The 15,811-nt window shown below is 40.1% G+C and overlaps 1 long non-coding RNA gene across 1 annotated transcript; it reads right to left on the bottom strand.

The window, feature by feature from the left end:
• Positions 1-3,259: 3,259 nt before the first annotated feature.
• Positions 3,260-7,043, bottom strand: LOC141414090 (uncharacterized). The gene is made up of 3 exons (XR_012439182.1): positions 6,946-7,043; positions 6,435-6,593; positions 3,260-3,350 (listed from the first exon to the last, which is right to left on the bottom strand). It is a non-coding gene; the product is annotated as an uncharacterized lncRNA (long non-coding RNA).
• Positions 7,044-15,811: the final 8,768 nt, after the last annotated feature.

Here is a 15,811-nt window from a genome sequence, read left to right as displayed (position 1 = left end):
ATTCAAAGAGTAATAGCAACCATCACAAAAAACATTGATTATAGAGTGGCATTTCCTCTTAAACTTACAAAGTACACAGGCATGATTCAGTCTCCCGATAGAGATTGACACTGGGTTTTTCTTCATTGCTTCATAAGGCTCCAGCCCAATTCCCTACATTTCACTTACCCCAATTAAAAATGATGGTGCATCTATGAACAGCATCTCTTCTCAATTATACAGAAAAAGTACCAACAGAGACTTTTCCAACATCATTTCCCCAAATCTTTATTCTTACACTGTGTTTTTTGGCACGTTTTCATTTTTTACTACATAACTCACATGGCATGCATTATCAATACAGTGTGCATTTGTAGAACACCTTGTCTGTGCTTTGCACTGGGTCTCAGACCTCAGAAATCAGATATAACCATGGTAGAAGCTCAATACTCATAACAGGAGAAAACTCAGAAATGGTACAGGTGGTATATGATTAAATATCCAGTAATGTCATGTGGACAACATGCGCTTTTATATCTAGTTTATTAGTGATAGCCCCCATAATCAGAAGGCTTCATGGAAGAGATAATCATAGAGGTAAAGGCTTAAGAAAACAAGGATTTGAATAGACAAGGATTGAGAGAGAGGGAGCGAGAAAGAGATAGGCAGGACGGGAGGAAGAGAAAGAGAATGTGTGTGTGTGAGAGAGAGAAAATCAACACAACACTGGGATAGGAGAGAGCAAGGCTTATGAGTTTGGTGCTCAAATTTTCCATGCATTTTATACTAAAATGTATCATTAATAAAAGATCAAACATAAAAATCTAGGAAATACCACCAGTAATATCATAAATGTAAATATTATCAATGGTAAAAAATAAAAGTTGTAACAGATAGTTGGGCTAACATAATTTTGAAAAATGCTCAGAATGATTCAAAGCTTTTAGTTTTTTTTGCAGTTCAAGGTTCCATCTAGGCGTCATAATAAGTATTGCCTGAGAGTCTATTCCTAGTCATGACTGATGGCATGTGGCCATCACAGCCTCACAACAAGATGGGATGACAGCTTCCCTTCATTTAGCTGCTGTGATAACCCCAGACCACTCAGATATTTTTTCCCCAAATCTCCAAGAATCTTTTGGGTCTCCTGTTTTGTCTGTGAAAGCCCACAGCAGTTTACATGCACTTTCTTGGCAGGTGCCTGGAATCAAACAGCTGCTCCCCACACATTTGCCATTCTCCAGGTCAATAACCTCCACTCCTTCTTCTATTGATACTTGTACAGGGCAGGTGCACAAAGAGGCTCAAGGCTCTGCCCTCTTCAAGTTCCACCATTCACAGCAGACTAGAACATGTTTAACCCTTTGTAAGGACTGGAAGGCTTAAAACCACGGTCCTGACCTGATATGTTATAAAAAAATTAAGAAACTGTCTAACAAAAAAAAATTTTATCAATACATTTTCTTAGGACCAATGAGTCTTATACCTGCCACATGAGAAAGAGACACATCATTTTTATTTTCTTTGGGACAGAGGAAAGCTAAATTTTTCAACCTCTCTTGCTATTAGGTCAAAGGCCCTGCAACTAAGTTTTGACGAATGGAAGATAGATGGAAGAGACAAAAGCCATTTCTTGTCCTGGCCCTTGAAAGTACATGCCGGCATCTTCTATCTCTTTTCTTCCCATTGAAGCAATGAGCCCTCACTGGCAAAACTACAAATGGGAAAATCTCTGACCCTAAGTCACTGCCTAAAAGACAACCACTTACTCCATACTATGCTGTAGCAGAGAAATGGGTAAACCTTTGTCATGTTCAACTACAGGTATTTCAGGCAGGGCTTGTTACTTAACATAGTAAAGTCTTTACTGTTTAATACACTCTGAAGAAAGGATGGCAAACTGAAATCATATTATTAATTTCATTAATAATTGCTATTAAGCATCTTATCTATGCCAGACCCTGTGCCTAGATAGATAGTGTAAGAGAAATGATATTTTCAATCAAAGTATATGTCACCTTCTTAGATTACTTAAAATTCCTCAGGTCACCATCTTAGGTCACTTGCATTGTAAAAGGTTCCTGTTTCTTCTTCCAGATTCTTGTACAGCCCCATTGCCTGCAAAAATTGCCCACCAAATTAGGTGCCCTAACCCATCCCCCAAGCCTTTTAGCCAATATAGAAAGACTGTGAACCTTTGACCTGGACAAATCCCAGGTAAGGGGCAAGTACAACTGGGTCAGGGATGTAAGGAGGAGCCACTGTCAACCATTTTGTGCTCACGTGTCCACTCAGCTGGAGTGAACATGTGCTTGTACCCTTTTGATCAAAAGAAATTGCCTTGTCAACAAAACAGTTTCTGCCGGGTATTGAGGGGGTGGGGGGGAGAGGGAGGGGGTGGGGGTGGGGGGGGTAAGGGAGGGAGTGGGGGAAGGGGGAAGTAATGACCCAAACATTGTATGCACATATGAATAAAAAAAAAATTGCCTTGTCAAGATTTTCTTCTCTTCTGTGTCTGTTTTCAGCACCAGAGAGTCTTTAATTCCAAGGATAGATAAATAGATGGATAAGTGACAGATAGACAGATAGATAGATAAATAGATAGATACATAGAACGAACCTTGGTATTTTATATCCATTTTACAAATGAGACTTAGAGGGGTTTTAAAAAAATCCCAAAGTCATGAAGTTAGTGATGATTTTTCTGGTGCCACAGTTTATGTTATTTCAATGACTTTATAGCATTTCTCTCACGGCTAAAATTCCTTTCTACCCATTTTAGGAAGGACAAAATGACCCCAATTATTTTCATCTTTTTTTATTAAAAGCCTGCTATTATTTCTACCAAATTCATAATTTTCTAGGTATTTTGGCCTATGCCACTGCATCACTAAAATGTTAACTATACCCAAACTAATCTATTAAAATAAATCCAGCGTATAAATAGATATGAGAATGCTCTGTGTACAGGACACTGATACAGGCAAATGGTTTAATGATTTGCATCTGAGCTTTGAGTTCAATTAGCCCCATCAGATATAGCCTCAGGTAAAAAGTTTGGTTGGCTTCCAAATTGCATATGGTTTTTCACATTAAAGAAAAAAATCATTTAACTTTCACTTCTACCAAGAGAAAATAAATTGAGATATTATTCTGAGAGTGAATCACATGTATTTATTCCCCAGTATTTTCATACATATAATTAAATTTTATAGTCATAGCAACCTCGTAAAAGAGTTAAGATGTTGATAATTATCCCATTTACCTATGGCAAAATTGAGGCACAATGACTTGGCTGATCTCTCACAGTGGTGGAATGGTGAATGGAGCCAGATCTCCTGTGTTCTCAAGCTGAGCAATTTGTGCATTTCCTACAAAAGATCACTTGGTATTGAGAATGAGTAGCACAATCCTTTATGAGAGCACATTTCTAGTATTTTTCAATGCTTCATCTACCCTACCTTCTCTTTCCTCACCTATAAGTCTACTGAATCACACAGGTCTGATCTACTCTGCTTCTTCCTCTGACCTTTTTCTCTATCAGTGAGCACATTATTCACACTGAGACTTCATCATCTTATGTGTTCCCATAAGCTGTGCATATAAAACCTACAATATATTGTATCACCATTCAAAGTCAAGTATTCTAGCTTCATTTTTAAAAAATGTAAGCTTCAGTTTTCTATAATTAATTACTTCTGGTGATATTTCCATAGTGGGCCCCTGGATACCCATGAAAGAAAGGTCCACGCTGACTGTCACCAAGGTGAACAATAGCTCATTTGCCAAATAACTTCTTTAGAAACTGAAATATCTGGTGTTTCCATCAGAATCTAAGAAAAATGGAATTCATCCCAAATGGCTCAAATGCAGAGACCTACATGAAAGCGTTCCCTACAGAGAGATGAGTAAGGATGCTACAGTACCCAGGGATTTGGCCACCGGTGAAATCCTTTACATTTCCAGGCCAGAAGGGACAAAGGGACAGTGATGGAATCCAGGGTTCCAGGGAAAGCCATAGTCATAGCAGGGTATAGCTACCATCAGAAATACTACACTAATGCAAGGAGAGAGCAAGAAAGAAATGTCATGATTTTTCTCTCTCTCCATCCTCTATCTCTTGCTGCTGTTCCCCACTGGAACAGCAACCAGGATCCAGAGGGACAAAGGGAGCCTAGGGAATACAACTGCACTGGACAGCTTCCTAGGTACAAAGCAAGGCAGGGAAGGAAGAAAATGGATCCAAGGCCAGCATGGTGGTGCATGGGGGAATGTTGCATAACAAATAATAACTGGCACATTTGGTTATTCCCATGCCCTCAGCCGTACATTCTATCTGCAAGGCTGAGAGATGCTTTTTATAAGAGTGAAACCCCTTTTCACCATTCCACCATCTGATGTACACATAAAATACCAATGTAAAAATGGCTCTGGCCTGAATACACATCGATGTTTTTTAATGTGTTAGTAAATACAGTCGTTGGCTGTTCCAGGAGAGAATTATGCACCATCAGTTGACATAAAAGGGAGTGTAATGTCATCTTCAATTGCTGTTTGAAGAAATAGGATGAAATTATGAGCAATTAGGAAAAGAAATATTGTATCCCTATGGCGGCTCGGGTTTTGTTGAAAATCCTGCTGGACTGGTTATGTAAGCTGCCACATAAACGCTTTGAGGCCCACACCCAGGCAGAGGGAAGAGTTTTGACTCGGAAGTGTGTTTCCATGGTAAAGCTTCAGGGAATTAATGCCCTGAAGTAGCTTGGAGCACATCAATGGCACAAGGTCAATGAAGAAAGCTGTTCTAAACATGAGGAGTGTTTACAAGCGTTCTGTAAATGTGATTTAGAAAACTCTTATCTTGAAGATGCCAATATTTAAGATAACAAATGACTCCCTAGAAAAACAAGAGCAGTCCCCTCAAGGCAATCATGTGCTGAGAAAATACAGATCTGGATCTAAGAAAATGGGAATTGGGGCTGTGGCTTGGTTCTAAACAAACAGTATCTGTCTTCAGAAGTGGATTTCAATTTTAGGTTGCCCATATATGATGACTGTGTAATGCCAATCAACTAACTTTCTCCTTGAAAAAAGACCACAGTCCTTCTAATACTCATTTGTTCTGAAATTGGGGAAAGCCTGTACTGACCTCTGAAATGTCATTGAAAGAGAGCTTGTGTTATTTGAACTATGAAATCAAACATAGTCTTTCTACCTTGGTATTCAAGGCCTTAACTCATCTTTACAGGTAAGCCTCCCAATATTCTTCTACAAACCAGCTGAATCTAATCCCTTCTGTCATTTTAATTTTATTATTTCTTCTATCACTAACCTTTACTATTTTTGCTCATCATAAATCTATTTGTCCTTCAAGACTACCTTTTCTATGGAACATTCCATAACCTCTGCAAACTCTAATTGTTCCATCTTTTGAACACTCGCAGCATTTAATTTGTTAATGTAAATGGAACTTTATTCTATTTTGCATTGTAGTTACTTATACTTGATAACTGTTCTCTACAATCCTGGAAGTTCCTTGGAGGGAGAATTTATTCCTTTTGTAAAACCTGTAGTGCCTACTGTAGTATAGTGACCCATGTACTCAGGGGCCTGGTCAGGGTGCTGAACTGAATTGATCTGTGATGGGTATTAGTCAGAATGAAGGAATGAATCAGAGACTTCCTTTAAGTGAAAACAATCTCAAGACTTTCCATCCCACTGAGTCAAAGATAAAAATGGATCAACATTCCTAGAAAAAGAAGCTTCTAGACAAAGGAGATTCAATACTCCAGACTGATGTATCAGTCTATGAGATTGTTAACTCCAGGAAGGCATTTTCTAGTCCTCTTAATTCTCTCCAAAAGTGAGTTCATTCATACTCACAGTGCACAATTCCTATATGCTGATCATTTCTAAATATAAATTCCTAGATCACACTTCTCTCCAAAAAACCCAGTCCTATATTTGTCTCCAAAGTACATCCACCTGGATGTCCCAAAGGCATTTCAAATTCAACATGATATATTTGAAATTCATGATCTACATATTCTACTTTCCCCTTATTCCCATCCTCACAACTTGTCTTCATTCTGAATTTCCCTTCTCAGTTAATAGCATCTTCATCAATCATGTTTTGTCTATCAAGGTGTTATCCTTCACTTTGCTTACAAAGCTGTGGTGAAGAAGTACACTTGGCCCAAAGCCTTCAAGGGGACCTGCCTCCTGTCCTCTCCTTTAAATGCAGGCCCAACCCTGTCACTTCTCCATTTAACACATTCACTTAAAAACCAAACTTGAATTCTGTAGCAAGACATTCAAGGCACTTCATAACCTTACCTCAGCTCCTTTCCAGTTGTAGTTCCCATAAGTCATATTAATTCAGAATTGTCTAGAATATTCTCCCTGTCTTTAGCCATCTCTCCAAAATAAATACAGGTTCAGTTTTATATACATACCTTAAAGTTCATCTCTTTTACATGACATTTTCCTGGTTCCCTCTCTTCACACCTGCTCAAGGAAGTCTTTTACACTCTCTTCTCTATTCTCATGGCTTTGTTCATTTATGGTCATCATATTTGGGGACAGTATCTTTGTACAATATACTGTCACAGGCACTGTGGAAAGTCGGATGATTAACAGACATGTTGCTCTTTGGATACTGTTCATTTTACACATATTATGTGATAACATTTAGCACATTTATCTGCTTCAACTTCCCCCCTCCACAAATCACTGATTATGATTTGACAAGATAAGGCTGTGTCTTGGTAGTTTCTAGATCCTCAGCAAATATTTATTGTGTTCTAGTTGTTTCTTTGTGCCCTTGCACAAATAGCACCTAAAACTGACTTAGATGTTCAATGGATATGCAATAAATACTCATTCATCAAAGTAAATGGCTTGCTCATTGTGTAATTAATTCCCTGAGCTCTCAGACAGATGATAACTTGATTTTATAAGGATTACCTGTTCCTTACACTTATTGACAAAACAACTCCACTCAGTTGTCTTCTTGGTACATCACAGAAAACTTGTTGAGGTGAAATCCACTTAGATGATGTATCTGTAAGACAAGGTCACACTTTCTTCGTGTGTCTTCATGGCAAAATCAAAGGCTATGAGACCCTGACCTGTGGAGTCTCAGTAGGAGGTAGAAGAGGCAGAGGAAACAGAACTGAAACTGACATGATGTCAGAGATTATAGGTTTCAAAAAGTGAGAAAAGAACATAAAATCCTCAACATCCTAGATGGACAATATGATTCAGTGGGTTGGGAATTGAACGTAGAATCAGAACACCTGAACTCAAGTCCTAATTTTCTATTTTCTAATTGGATTCCCTTAGACAAAACACCTAACTTTCTTGGGCCCCTGTTTTTCTTCATTTATAAAATAGGGATAATGATGGGTACCTTATAATATTATCAAGATCTTGAATATGATATGATACGAATATAATATCAGCTCTTGAATATGATATATAATGTGATGATTAAAAGATAGACTTTGGAATCTGGTAGATACAGTTATATCTACTAGTTGTGTGATCTTAGGCAGGCTACTAAAACTCTGATCCTTAGTTCACCTGTTAAGGGTATAATTTAGCATGAAATGAGACTTTATTTAACATAAAATGAGGTATTTAAAGTGTTCAGCATAGTACCTGATACAAAATAAAGCACCAAATTAATGTTAATTATTTTACAATTATCAATGAAACATAAAATGCCAAACCAATACATCAGTATATCCTTGAGACTGATGGAAAGATAGGAATCACCACCAGTGCTCTACACTTAAAATAACCATCATTGAGGAAGAAAACTATAATCACATCCCGAAAACAAAGCTAAAAATCTGTTTTTGAAACCTGAAAGTCATTGATAAGTATTTCACAAAGAAAGTATTTAAAAGAGACAGGATTAAAAAATAGATAAATTAGGAAACATAGTCAAGTATCTACAAAAAGTACAAGCAAGGTGAATGGAGTGATACAGGTGTTAAATCCAGGGACAATAAGAACAAATTGTGCTATGTTTATATGCAGCTAAGGTCACCGCTGGACCAGGAACAGACCCTTAAGGGAGCTAAGCTGGGCTTCTGGGAGAAGGATATCCAGACAAAACTAACAACATAAACAAACCTGTTCATGTTTTGGTGTGGTATAAAGGCTTCAAGCAAAGACTAAGGGAAAATGGAAAATCATCTTCTCCAGGGGTAAGCCTGAGTTAGACATCTCTGGGTTACTGGGCTCAGAAGTAAAGCACAAGGAGACTCAACCATGAGCTGATCCTTCAGTCCTCCTTGGGCACAAAGCAAAGGGGAACTGAATGCATATAGGGGCTTTTTATCTCCAAATTCCATTACAGAAAAGAGGCCTTAGTTGGATAGGATGAGCCATCTCTCTCTGATGATGATGAAAACAAGACAAGTCACAAATCAAACTTCTGCATACATTAGGGCCTCAGGGTGCAAACGGGCCACCTAGAATGATCGATAGATCAATGCTAGATATCACTGGATTGTGGAGGCCTTTAGTTTGCTGATACACCATCTCAGGTGACCAGTACATGTATCCTTACAGTGACCAAGCTCCTAGCAGTGAGATGTGCACAGAGCTCAGTACAGCTCTACCAAGAAAGGAAACTTCTTCTGGCCTGCTATCCAGTGCTCCCAGAAGACTCTCTGGAAACATTTGGGCTCACCGTCTCTTTGCCTCATTTTTATCACAGGGAAAGAAATGTGGTCCATCATTCCTTCTCCAAGGGCTAAAAAACTTTTTCCTCATCTCCATGGCTTTCCTGGAGAAACAATCCCTAGTGACCACCATACACAAAGCCCCAGTGCTAGGGAAGCCTCATTCCCACCCACTAAATCTTGAACTAATGGATTTCCCATTGATCTTACTTCAGCCCAGGCGTAAAACCCAGAGCTCCATGCAGTGCAGTTACTCCTTAAAATATCCTTATAAATCTTGCCCATCGTATTCATTAATTACAGCCCAGCCAGGACTCTGGCTGTTAGTTCTGGGTGGCAACTTCATTTATTTCCACATTAAATGCTTTATTTCCATGCAGCTATTTCAGTCTCACTCCATTACTTAGCTTCCCACCATTAAACTTTTCCAGGCATGTCATCCAAGCAATTTTTTTAAAAACGAGATCCCCCCTACCATACATTTTTAAAAACTTAGATAAAACAGCCAACTTATTCTAAAACTTTATCATAAATAGGACCTCTGGATAATAACAGCAAAATATTTATCGAGTCTTACTATGTCTTACAAATGCTATGCAAACTACTTTGAATACATTAATCCACAAGCAATTCTATTAAACAAAAACTATTATTATTGTCTTGGATTTATAAAAAGAGGAATAGAAAGAGTAAGCAGGGAAAAGATAGCGGGTAGAGGCATCACTAAAATTCAAGTCTGTTTGATTCCAAAGCTCAAACTTATATTAGTAATTCCCTAACCACATACCTTATTAAACCATGGTATGGTTCTGCATCAAAAACCAAATACAATATTTTGGAGTTAAAGAGGTCTTTAAAATGATTTACTTCTATTTTCACATTTAGCAGATGGGCCCAGGGTCCCCAAGGACTGAGGCAACATGCCCAGGGTCGTGGAGTTCTGAGAGGCAGAGCCAAGCCTGGGACCCACGCCTCCTCATTTTCCACCCTACACTCTGTCTGCTGAGATCTGCTGCTATCCAAAGGCTTGATTACACTGGAATTCACTTTCCTCTGAGTACAGATGAGAGTGGGAAGACCTGTGTAGTGGCACTAAGTGAATTGAATGTTCCTTCTGCAAATGAAAATGAGAAGCTAATTAGATTACATAATCACTCTCTCCGATTACAGTTGCCCTCCCTTCTCTCCCAACTTCCACACCTCTGATGTCCCTCAGTTGTGACCTGCAGCATTTCCTGCTTAGTCTGAATTTGTCTCCTCACACATCTGTTCTGATCATGGAACTCAACTTATTTCATCTTCTAAGCACCAGTGCCTCTAGCTGGCTACCTGTGTGTGGAGGCCTGAAACCATGCTTGTTCCCACTGTTGAGAGTTAGCTGGTTCTCACTGTTGGAAGGTGAAGCTGTGGCTCCGAAGGCACAAAGTTTAAATCTCACAGAGGCAGGCGGAGAACTAAAATTAGAATGTCGGTAGGTTTAGGACACAGGAGTACCTGGAGTGAAGGCCAGGAACTGAGATGAATCACAGGGGCCAACACCTCCTAAGGGGAGCAGCTGCTGATCGCCTGCACCCAGTGGTTGCCATGGATTCCATCTCTCTGACAGAAAACAAGATTTGTGAGGGTGGGGATGTGGTCGCATTCTTTATGGCATTTCTAGTGCATGAAGAGGGCCTGGCACATAGTGGACACTCAACGCGTACTTCCTGAATGAACCAGACTTACGTCTGGGGAGCTCTAATGTATTCCGCACTCCATACCCTGGCACTATAGATCCTGAGACAAGATCAATATATCTGATTGCACTGGAACCTACTAAGTAGGAAGAGGTTTAATTTCAACCACAGGGTACCTCCAGCCCTAACTAAGGGCCACTTCCAAGGGGAAAGGAGTGATGGAAGGTGTGGCACACTCATCACCACCTTACTGCCAGTATCAGTGCAGATGTTGGGCACCCTGCAAGGTCATCAAGTGTGATGCACTGGTGGGCAGAGCTCTAGGTGGGCAGGTCTGACATCTAGCACTGAGAAATCACAGGGCCTTTAGTAGATCTGGCCTCTCTCTGACCCAGGTTCACTCTCTTCACAGAGAAGATAGGATCCACACCCTCTGGGTTCCTTTCAGTTTTAATAGCCTTTGATACACGTTGTGTGAAAGGAACACACCTAGACTCTCCAGAGTCATTAACAAAGAACTGAACCCTCTACCTACCTCATGTGCCTGCTGTTGGGGACATGATGAAGCTCAGAAGCCAAGTAAGAACATGAAACTGACAGCTCTGGTGTGCAATGCTGCTTTGGATGTTGTTCTCATAGACAACCTTAGGATTGACGCTCTCAATCCTAAGGTCAAGTAGCAATAAAAAGATGTAAATGCAAATGCAGTTTAAATAGGTAGCTTTATGTATGTGCATGCATAAAAATCTAGCCCAGCTATTCCTTCTCATTTGTGGATTTAATTCCTGATCGCCCCATTTCATGCTTATACTTTTCTTATTCCACCCTCATGAAGGCATGATTTACAATAGATTCTGCCCCTGAGGAAGAGACCCAGTTCTGTCCTCTTCCCTTCTTCTAGTCCCCATGTATCTCAATGCACGTGTAGGTGTGTGCATGTGCAGATGTGATTGTAAGTCACTTTGTAAAATGTCAAGTGTGATCTAGCCGCTCATTAATAATGCCTAACTGTGCATTTCTGGGTAAATAACTAAATTGCTACTTTTCTTGTGTCATCTCTTCCTGTCTATGTTGTCACTTTGGTACTTCAAGGGATCAAAATGTGGAAACTCTTCTAGTTCTTTAAAAATGTTATCTTCAAAGGAAAAATTTGACACGATTGCTCTATATGATTATTTTCCCCTACTCAGGTTTTAAATTTAAAAATGCAATTTGTTTTTTATTTCCTGGCATCACACATAATAATTGGTTATAATTAGGAATAAATTGCTTCAAGGAATGAATAAAGCATCCAATTGTGTTAAAAAGAAACGTGCCTTTAATGTCAAGGCATTCAAGAAAAACTTACTCATTTGCATTAAGCCTGGAGATCACGGTTAGGAAACTGGAAGTTTCCTTAGGGGAGAACTGAGATCCAGTTGCAATGGGGCTTCAAGGAGGGAGGATGAAGCATAGACCAAAGAGACAAAGGACTCAGATTCCAGGGCTTATGCTACAATGCAAGATCTAGCTGAAGATAACAGCCAATGTCAAGATTTTTCTCTTAAAAAGTCAACTGAAACCAGAGGTCCTGTCAAAGAGGTGATTTATAACACAAAAAAAAACCTCTGGAAACATTTGAATCAACCAAGAGTACTTTCTGTGTGAAAAGTAGGAATATTATGGCCACAGGTGTTATAACAGACATAAAATGGATCAAAGCACAAGCGAGTAATATTATTTACCATCATACATACATAAGAAGCAAAACATTCTTGATGTTGAACCTGAGGCTACAGGTCTAAGAATAAGGAAATATCAGAAGAGACAGGGCTGAGAGATAGACAACCCAGACATCCATGGGTGATGTTGTGAATGAAATATCAATATTCTCTCCTGTGACTCTGTGCTCCATAAATCCCTTGCTAATAAGGTGCCTATGACAGAGGTGCTCTTTAATAACTTCTAGGGAATAATAATTGATGGCACAGACAGCTGGTTGCTGCAATCAGATATAAATTAAATCATCTTTATTGTTTTATGTTTCCTCCAATTTCCTACCCCCAAACCCAGCCTAACCATGTTTCCAGCCTCTCTTAGCCAGTCCTGAGAGAAGAATTTGCATCACTTATCAAGTGACAAGAGCTGGAGGGAAAGAGAGAGAAAAGAGGATGAGAAACAAGTTCTAAAGGATTCTGGGTCCCCTGAGCCAGAAATTAGTGTCCTGTTTTTGGTTTGGCTTTGTTCAAACATTGATTACTTCATTCCTATACTTTCTTTATGCATCTGCCCTACTGATCTAGAATGGCATAGCATCTTTCGTTTCAGAAGCATGGTTTAAGGGCCCATGGTGATCCAGGACCAGTGCATATTGGGTACAAATTGGTTAAAACAAGTTCATTCCCTCAAGATGCACACTTCAGGGTGGCAAGGAGGGAAGAGGGACAGACACACACTGACTGTGGAGAGGGTGTCAGGTGCCGAAATGGAGACACTATTGAAGAGGATAAGGAAGGATGAGATAAATGAAACTCAAATAGGGAAAAACCAGGGCAGGTTTAGAAAGGTCAACAGACTAGAGGTTAGAAGCCCACTAAAATCCCTTCTTCTTTTGAAGCCAGAAACGGTGTCAGAGAAGGTACAAAGCAATCCATTAGGATAAAGCAAGTAAGACAAAACTGTTCTGCGATTCATCCCCTGCCTCTTTCCCCTCCTCTCTGTCCTGAGACAAAGGCTCCCTTACAGCAAAGAGGCAAACCTGGGTGGTTTGTCCCAGCTACACCTTGGTCATTCCCTAGTAGTCATCTATCTTTCCCTCATTCCCTTGTCAAATAATTCTTGTGTGTCTGCTGAGTGCCAGGCAATGTGCCCAGAGCTGACAACAAAGATATGCAAGATTACACTCTGCCTTTGAGGTTACAACCTAACTCTAATAGGATCTAGGTGAACAGTAAGACCAACCACTGAGAGGCAGAGGTGATGACTTCCCAGATTCCCACACTAAACTACGTTGGTCCATAATCCTGGCTCTACCACTTGACCTTGAGCAAGTAACTGATCAATATGTGCCTCCGTTCTTCATCTGTATGGGGGGCATAGTAACAGTACCTACCCTGAAAGAGTTGTTAGGGAGATTAAGTGACTCAGTAAATGTGAAAGGTTTAGAACAAAGGGCCAAGGGCTGTAAGATCTATGAAAGCAATGTATAGCAATACTATTAATAAGACTAATTGTACTGTTAATGGAACTAGAACTGATGTGCAATGCAGGCAGAGGAAGGAGTGCTGTGCTTGTGACAGGGAAGTTTCTCAGAGGAACTAGAGTTTAGACTAACAAAGAAATCTTTGCATCCTTTGTTCACAGGCACCTACCCAGCAGCCAGTCAAATGTCACTATGGGGTAGAAAAGACAGAGAAAAGGACCCAGAAAATAGAGAGGAGAGGTTAGACTAGGGGTGAGTTGTGCAGTAGGTATGTTCCCGAATAGCTAGCACAAGGCAGAATCCTATCTTAAGGCACCGGGAAAGCTTGCTGCTGGAACAAGCGCTGGGAAAGGCAGTCACCTGCATGCAATCTTTCACCCTCACTTGGCTGAATGAAAAAGGCCTTGGGGCTGGAGCCCTTCCTCACCTAGAGATAAAGAGCCCACACAGCAGGTGCAAGGCTTATCACCTTGTATGGAACATTTTTTCCAGTTTCAAGTTCAATGTACATTCCTTTGTTATGCTTAAGCATGTGCGTCAACAATCCTCAGGCTCAGTCCTTCTTTCAGTCTCTCAGACTGCACAGGGGAGGGGTTGGATCCTTCTATTGCAGCTAGAGACAAATGTGTGTTTAGGAACCACTGGCCAGGCACTGTCGGAGCTGATCTTGCTGTCTTTTTTCTATGTGAGTAAAGTGCTGTTCCATTTGGCATTTTACTGTTTTCGTGTTTTCCTGGATAACTCCCACACCGAGTTACAGTGGGCAAAAGTATTTGAACTTCTACTCCTGGGCTAACATTAAAGGCAGCATTGCTATCCTCTCTGAAGGTGAAGTCCTCCCCTGACATCGGTAACCAGTGCAGTATTCTGCTAGACAAAAGGTCTTTAGACCTAAACATCTGTCTTTATAGTTAATAATACATTTTAACTATTCATTATGGTTTGAATCTGAAGTGTCCCCTCCACCACCACCACCTGCCACAAGCTCGTGTATTGAATGTTTGGTTCCCACTTGGAACTGAGCTATTTGGGAGGTGGGGCCTGCATGTCCTGGAGTGTGCCTTTGAAGGTTATGCCTGGTTCTGGGTCCTTGCCTCACTCCCTATTTCCTGTCCACCATGAGGTGAGCTGCTTTGCTCCCAGCTATGATGTTCAACTCCACCACAGGTCCAGAAATAATGGAGCAAGTGGCCACAAACTAAAGACTGTGAAACTGTGTGCCAAAGTAATTCCTTTCTCCTTTCGACTGTTTCTCTCAGGCATCTTGTCACAGCAACAAAAAGTCTAACATGCTATTTTTTTCTTTTTTGATTTTAAAGACTTTGGTTATTTGGTTGACTTGGACCCTGGGCAAGTTACTAAATCTCCCAAAAACCCATGTTTGTTTGTTAGTTTTATATCCGTAACACGGATATAATAACCACATTCTTAAGATAGTCGCAATAATTTAAAGAGTCTATTCTCACAAAATATCAGAGTGAATGACAAAATAATAAATATTCAATAGCTGGTGGTTATTGTGTTAACTTACAATGATGGTGATGGCGGTAGTGATGACAATAACATGAGGACACAAGATCATAAATGGCTAATAAAATTTCCTTTTATTCAGTTTAGCTCTTCCAAGGATTTTTGCATCTCTAATAATTGCAACCTCTCCATTCAGTTTAATATTCTCCGTAGGCTGAAAGTGCCTCTTTTCAAAGAAATACAGATTAGACTCATTGTTGATTGCATTAAATTTGGAGAAGAAGGGAAAGACAGACATGTTTGTTCACTCTGAATTCTTAAAATGTCTGGCTGTGACTCCCCAGTCATAGACTACAGCTCAGCAGACAAGGGCAAACAGCAAAGTGATCTGGATGTGATCAGGTGGGACTATAAATCAAGATGAGGGTTGAAATTGAATCAAATCAGGGCACCTGTGCACACTATTTCAAAATGCAAGCAACATGGAAAACACAGGCTTGTGAAATAAACCAAGTTGCTGACCACTGGGCAAAAATTTCTTATACCCTCCCTTGTGATTTGGGCTGCTTCTTGGTTCCCAGTGGCTCATACAAACATTTAAAACATTTCACTACAGATTTTACTATCACAGAAAGTTTTCTAGCCCAGTAAAAGGTGATTTAGAGAAAGCAGGTAGAGGTGAGGTGGGACTAAGTGGGCAGCAGGGACCGGGTTGAACCTCTGAGTAGGTGGCTGCCTATCATTTGTTAAAAATTTTCAGAGTTTCATAATACTGAGAATTCTCCTCAACATTCCCAAACTCCCTTATC

This window comes from Castor canadensis, chromosome 11 (assembly GCF_047511655.1).
Source record: "Castor canadensis chromosome 11, mCasCan1.hap1v2, whole genome shotgun sequence".
NCBI classification, from domain to species: domain Eukaryota; kingdom Metazoa; phylum Chordata; class Mammalia; order Rodentia; family Castoridae; genus Castor; species Castor canadensis.
The sequence above is the reverse complement of the archived record's forward strand: the minus strand, read 5'-3'. Positions and strand labels throughout refer to the sequence as shown.